Source organism: Durio zibethinus, chromosome 16 (genome assembly GCF_047325235.1).
Source record: "Durio zibethinus cultivar Kanyao isolate XHJ-2024 chromosome 16, ASM4732523v1, whole genome shotgun sequence".
NCBI classification, from domain to species: Eukaryota; Viridiplantae; Streptophyta; class Magnoliopsida; order Malvales; family Malvaceae; genus Durio; species Durio zibethinus.
Window position 1 is genome coordinate 4,651,051 of NC_143177.1, and position 6,758 is coordinate 4,657,808.

General features: G+C 33.1%; 1 pseudogene across 1 annotated transcript; it reads right to left on the reverse strand.

Moving 5' to 3' along the window:
* Positions 1-814: 814 nt before the first annotated feature.
* Positions 815-5,673, reverse strand: LOC111291257 (mitogen-activated protein kinase kinase kinase NPK1-like; annotated as a pseudogene). The gene is made up of 17 exons (XR_016328593.1): positions 5,141-5,673; positions 5,014-5,055; positions 4,839-4,904; positions 4,648-4,757; positions 4,466-4,546; positions 4,318-4,389; positions 4,143-4,225; positions 3,664-3,745; positions 3,441-3,541; positions 3,213-3,252; positions 3,004-3,063; positions 2,886-2,932; positions 2,570-2,795; positions 2,255-2,482; positions 1,691-2,016; positions 1,545-1,600; positions 815-1,156 (listed from the first exon to the last, which is right to left on the reverse strand). The product of XR_016328593.1 is annotated as a mitogen-activated protein kinase kinase kinase NPK1-like (transcript).
* Between the last annotated feature and the right edge of the window lie 1,085 nt (positions 5,674-6,758).

A 6,758-nucleotide genomic window follows, 5' to 3' on the forward strand; every position in this document is an offset into this window, starting at 1 on the left:
AAATCGATAATCAATTAAGACATTTGCTTTAAACAAACACCTTATTTAATACTTTTTTCAAAATCTTTACAAAAACATTAAATAAAATGTTTCTTTAAACAAACGTCATATTTAACCAATTCAGATAAAACATCTCCTTTTTACAAAATGTTTATTTGATAAATAATCTTCTAAAATTTTAACAAAAGCACATAAAGTATTTTTTTTAAACAAATGCGTTATTTGATGATTTTTTCAACATATTTAAAAAGCACATTCAAATAAAAGTGTTTCTTTCTTTACAAATAGCTTATTTAATAGACAATCTTCCAAAATCTTTACAAATTCAAATAAAACATTTCTTTTGAACAAACACCTTATTTGATGTTTTTTTCAATATATTTACAAAAACAAATAAGACGTTAAGCTCTTCTAAATACCATAATTGATTTTTTTTATATTTTAATACAACGATTAGGGCTTGATAACTAGTTAAATGTTGTAATTAAATATATTTAATTAAAAAAATTAAAATCTTTCTTCTCATTTGCTTGTAAAAGTATTATTTGTCATTTGGATTTTTTTTATTAAAACAAAATAAAAGATTGCCTACAACTTGTCAAGAAAATTATGATAATTATATATGAATTAATAAACCAAGAATCTTCCAATCAAACAAGTGAAATTGATTACAAGATATTCTAAAAATCAAACAAAATCCCAAATATCAAACTTTTTTAGGTATCACACTCTCCCGAATCTAAGATCTCTCAAAACCAAACAACTCCTTAGTAAAATATATGACAGACCAATTTAAAGAAGTGGAAAAGGAAAAAAGATAAAAGCAAAATGAAATGCTTATACTAGATTTCTTTTGCTGAACAAAGGCATGATACAGCAGGCAGAAAGAAGATTATACTACCAGCTACTCATGCATATGTATAAAAGTGTGACCACTACAAATTACTGGGCACCATGCTCACCAAAAATAGAATACAGAAATGAACAGTCCCAATGGAATGGTATTTTTTTTCCATTAGGCGCTAACAAAAGTACAGGTAAGTTACATACATTTACTTGCCAGGAAATGCAAACCATATTTGTTCTCTTTGTCGAATTAGAAACTTATCATTTGGAGATGATGTTTTCCCCCCAACACCTGCGAGGCGCAGCATCTCTGCAAAACACATTTTGCTCTTTATATGTCTAAAAGGGTATAACTTGTCTGATCGCATATGAGCTTTAACTAAACATGGAACAAGCACAATGTCATATTAGCCAAGGGAAAATACAACAGGGGCCCATTCTTTAACTATCAAAACATGACTAAGTCATGGAGAAACATAATTGAATTTGACTCACGCCAAACACACAGGAACTAGACCATTATGAACTCATGATTCCCTTATTTAGCATAAGGCACACACCCTTATCATTACCTCACCATGAATGATGCAAAAGAATTGAGAAAGGGCTAAATTCAGTTTAAAGTTTCAAACACAGTAATCACATTTCTTAATAAGCTTAAATGAATTTCAAATAACGAGCACAAAAACAGAACTTGCCTCGCTTTCTTTCAAGCTCTTCTTTCCATATCCTTTGTCTCTCAGAAAGGCTCATGCTGCAATGTCATTCTCCGATTAGAGAATGGGACGAACGTTTTTGCTAGCGGAGATAAGCTAAAGCAGACCTCAAAGAAGTATTAACAAACCTAGGACTAAATATTTCCTGCTGAGCATTGAGAGGATGCCCTTTCCTTTCCACAACAGAAAGTGGCTGAATTTCTTGCAAAGTCCGATCATGAACAACAGCAGTCTTTGACAAATGATGGGAATGAATCTTTGGGCTAGTTATGTTGGCAGCACCATCAACAGCAGAGAGTCTTCTGCTTGGCAGCCGCTTAGGTGACCTGCTTTTAGGAGGTAAGCTCAAAATATTTTCACCATTAGCAGTTCCAACAGGAGTCAGAGGACTTCCACTCAATGTGTTGTAAAACTCTTCATATAGAGGAGATTGCATCTTCTTCAGTTCTACAGCCTGGTTAAATAATAGTACAGAATCAGCTTCTAGCCTTTGCTTGGTAGGAAAGATGGAAAGTGATAAACATGGAAAACTTGTTAATCTAATGATTTAGCTACAAAGTAGGAAAGTGGTTATGAATTTTAACCATTAGATTAACAAGTTTTCCATCCTTCCCACCAAGCAAAGCCTTAAAGATGATCCTGTCACTCATCCACAAAAGAAATAAGAATTGTATTTGTAAAGTAAATCATACCTTTTCATCCAGGAAGGCTCTAATTTTTGACTCTGTAACTTCATCATCATCAGCTGCTGGAGGTCCACATGGAAAAGTAAAATCCTTCTCCTTACCAGTCATTCCAGGAGTGCCAGCAGCTTCCAATGTTTCACCCAAAGACAAGTTTACTGCAATTCCCCTTAGCTCAGAACTTTGATCGAATTTGCAAGGCCAGTCTTTGGTGGGTTCACACATGGGATTAAAACTCTGGTGCATATAAATAATTAAGCCTTTTTATTTAGGCTAATTATAAGCATCTGAACAGGATAGGGATTTCCAAGAACGGCTGATTACTTTATTCAAGTCAGCATATGCTAAAACAGAGTTGAACTTTACTGAAGCACCAAATTCAATATCATCTTTATCATCTATCTGACACATGTCATCATCACAACTGCTTGCCCTCCAATAGGATCTTGGTTCCGAAAACTTCCCAGGATATACCGTAGAGAACCTCCTACTACCCATTTCACAAACATCCTTTAAACCTGTGCAGGTTGACCTGATCTTAGAGTTTATGCTGTGACATCAATTTTAATTTGCAGCATTAAATTCAACCCTAAAATAGAAAAAAATAAATAAACATTATACATGAATTTGAGACACGTATGAGCTCCTCAGGTTTATCCCAGATGTCATCACCGGACTTTCAGCTTCCTGATAATTGATCAAAAAGGTCAAAAGAATAGAAAGAGCAAACTAATAAAGATAAATGCAATCAGACTTACCATAATTGAGCTATGAAACACTAGATGAGGTTCCTGATAGTTCCCAGTGACAAAAGGGTGCTGTATATATTTAGATAAAGACAATAAACTATGAGTGAGCCGAATTCTACATATATAATCATGTCCATGGTTAAATGCATGTACTATAACCGGTTTATGACTGTTCTGTGAAGAATTAAGGCAAAAAATGGTCAATGATTTCAAATTACCTGCAGCAAGTCTGATGCACTAGGTCTCAATCCTGGTTCCCTGGCACCGAAAATTATAAGAATTGATTATAACAAAATCATAACTCTCAGAAAAAACTTTCTTGAAGTTTATATATCAAACAATTCATTCATGACCCAACTACTTTGTTGGCCTTTCTAAGAAACAAAGAATGGATAAAGAAAACACAAAACTATAAAAATACAGAAAAATAGATATCAAGAATGTACTTCTGTAAGCATTTCAACAAAAAGTCCTTAGCCTCGAAGGAGAGATGCTCAGGGATTGGTGGATGAGATTTAGTTGTCCCTATGTGGAAGAGAGTAGCAACCTGAAAGAAACACCAGTTCAGTCCTTAAACAAAGAAAGAATTAAATGCCAAATCCAGTCTACAATTAGATTATTCTTATAAATCATACTTATGAAGGCTTTCTAGCAGCTTCCAGTACATACCTCCTGATACTGTTGGCTCCATGGGGGCTTTCCAGTAGCCATCTCAATCACAGTACATCCGACACTCCATATATCAGCAGAACTATGAAGTGAAGTCCAAAATAAGTAAACTCCTAAGATCAGATAGCAAGGACTATAAGCATGAATTTAGTTTATTCTTTTAATGAAGAAGCAAATATATGTTGCACAACTATATTTCTCAGATTAGGAAAAGGAGAATTTTGGAATGATTTATCTTAAGCTGCTTATATTGTTTACTCATTTTTGTTTCAAAAAATAAAGAATTTGCCAACACATGAAAAAGATTCTAGCAGCTGATCTCTTAGACCTTTTAGTTGGTAAATCTCAAAGGAGAACCTTTTTAGAGAGGAAAAACAAAGAAATCTTGATTATAGAAACGTAACCATCCTAATCCAGTCTCAATGCAAATTTGGAAAAGTGTGATAATCTATAAGCACGAAGGTACATGATTTTCTTACAAACTATGCCCAGTTTGAAGAATAACTTCATGAGCCATCCAATACGGAGTTCCCTTCATTGACTTGGCACCATTTATTGTAGCCTGAAAAAGCAAAAGGCCACCATTATAAATTAAAAAATAAAAGAACTTTTAGTATTAAGGGTAGAAAAGAAGGAAAATTAGTTTTCTTACACGGCAACTTTCTTGGATGCACCGAAGTCTGCAATTTTGATGCACCCCTTGTTGTCGACAAGAATGTTTGCCCCCTGAATATAAAGTACAACTTCCAATCACAAACACTTGTGCAAACATAACAGTTCTCTATGAAAAACTATGGAGTACCTTGATGTCCCTATGAACAATTCTATTCTTGTGAAAATATTCCAGTCCCAACAAAAGTTGTTTCGTATACATTCTTACAACCTGTTTTTCAGGAAATAAATAAGTAAAATAAGATCACCATAGGCTCATGGAAAGGGAAAACACCAAACATTCTAAAATTTAAGCTCAAAACAATAACTTACGGACTCAGGGAAAGATCCAAACTTTCCCAAAAGTGAGGAAATGGATCCTCCCGGTACAAACTCCATAGAATATTCAATGAATCGTCCTCTCTTGCGGTACCCAAATATCTCTAACAAGCAAAATATAGCAAATAATAATTTATGAATTACCCACATCTAAATTCAAATAAAACTACAAAAACCATACTTACAACTATGCTTGGATGTGATAGATTCTGTAGTAGCTTCACTTCCTCTTCAAGATCTCTAATATAAGCCTATCAAGAATCAATTCAATTAAAAAACAAAAAATGGTGGCTGTTTTCTTAAGTTGATAGTTTTAACCTCGCTTTCAAAAGATTTTTTTTTTTTAAATCCCAGTTTTACCTGCGTTTTTTTTTCCTTTGAAGCATTTGCCGCAATCAAAACCTACACCCACAAAAATATAATAAAAATAACAAAAATTTAAAAATAAAAGCAAAATGATTAAGCTCTCAATTGACAGTAAACTCACCTGTTTAACTGCTAGTAACTCGCCCGAGTCAAGATTCATTCCCATATAAACACGACCAAACGCGCCGCAGCCAATCAACTCGCCTTTTCGCCACCGGATCGGCGGACCATCCCTTTTTTTAACTGGCGAAGGGCGGGCGGCGCCGGCGGCTTAGCAAACAAGCCAATTCGCAATCTGCGAATACCGGCGCCAATATTCTCAACAAAGCCTTCAAGCCCTCCACCGCCATCGTCGCCGGACGTCGAAGACCTAAAGACTAAGGATCGGCGAACCGATCCAACAAAATCTTGCATTTAGAGTTAAATAATATTTTGCTTTTCCTTGGATTTGTTTGTTTAAAGATTTCGACTTTCTAGGGTTGGAGAGGGCGAGAGAATGAGAGAAATTTGAAAGGAGAGGGAAAATATAGAAATGGGCAAAAGATGGGTTGGCTAACGGGTTGCAAGTGGTAACGTTGAAACATTATTTTTCAAAATTTTTGGGTTAATGGCTTTTTTTCTTAATGTAATCGACCGTTCAGTTTAGTGGTTGCATTTATCAAAAAAAAAAAAAAAAAAAAGTTAGTGGCCGTGGACTCGTAGGGGAAAGAGACGTACTAGTTTAAGGTTCCACTTAACAAATAATAATTACATAATATTTCAGTATTTACAAATTTGGATTTCACGGGCTGAGCGGCCCAATTAGGAAGTACCGGGTTATGAATTATTATTATTATTGTTGTAAGAATGCATTATATATTTGCATTAATGTTAGATAATTATAAGATTATATAAAGCTATTATATGTTTGCATTATGTATATAAAAATGCTGTAAATTACATCATTTACATCATGAAGTTTGTGTTGGTGTAATTAATATATATTTTATATATTAATATTTGTGATAAAAAAATATTAATGTTTATGTTATCAAACGTTCATAGTATAGTATTTTTAGAATCTAAACGCTGAATATAAGCATTAAAATCATTTTGACTACATCTATATACCAATAATAATTAATATTAATTAAATATATGTTATTTATTTAAATTAAGTTTAAAAGTTAAATTTAGACTTAGATGTACAAAATTAGATAAAGTGATGTTTACTTGAATAGTATCTTTTTTTTTTCATTCTTCTAGATCTCACATTTTTTTTAAAATTTTTTCTTTTCAAAATCTAAAAAAAAAATATTTTAGAAAATGTCACCACATGTCAATTCCATAGATGTCATGTGACAAGCAATTGTTCAAAAACAATTTTTATTTATTGTAAAATATTAACATTTTAATATTATTTAATTTTAAAAAAATTAAACTTAAAATCTTATTATAACAGGAGAATGAGATTCAACTTTAAATGAGTTCTGTTAAAAAATAAAACACCTTATTTGGCCAAGCTAATCATTTTGGCCGATGTGCCCTCAGCTAAGCTTTTATGTAGGCAATTTACCAATATGAGCTTTTTGACTGAGAGGATCAAGATGAGCTCTTTTGACTAAGGTGGTCAAGATAAACTCTTTTGATCAAGCTAAGCTATTTTAGCCAAGCTAATCATTTTGGTTGAGGTAGCCCAGCCAAGCCTTTAAGTAAGCAATTTATCGAGATGATTTATTTGATCGAGGTGACCGAGATGA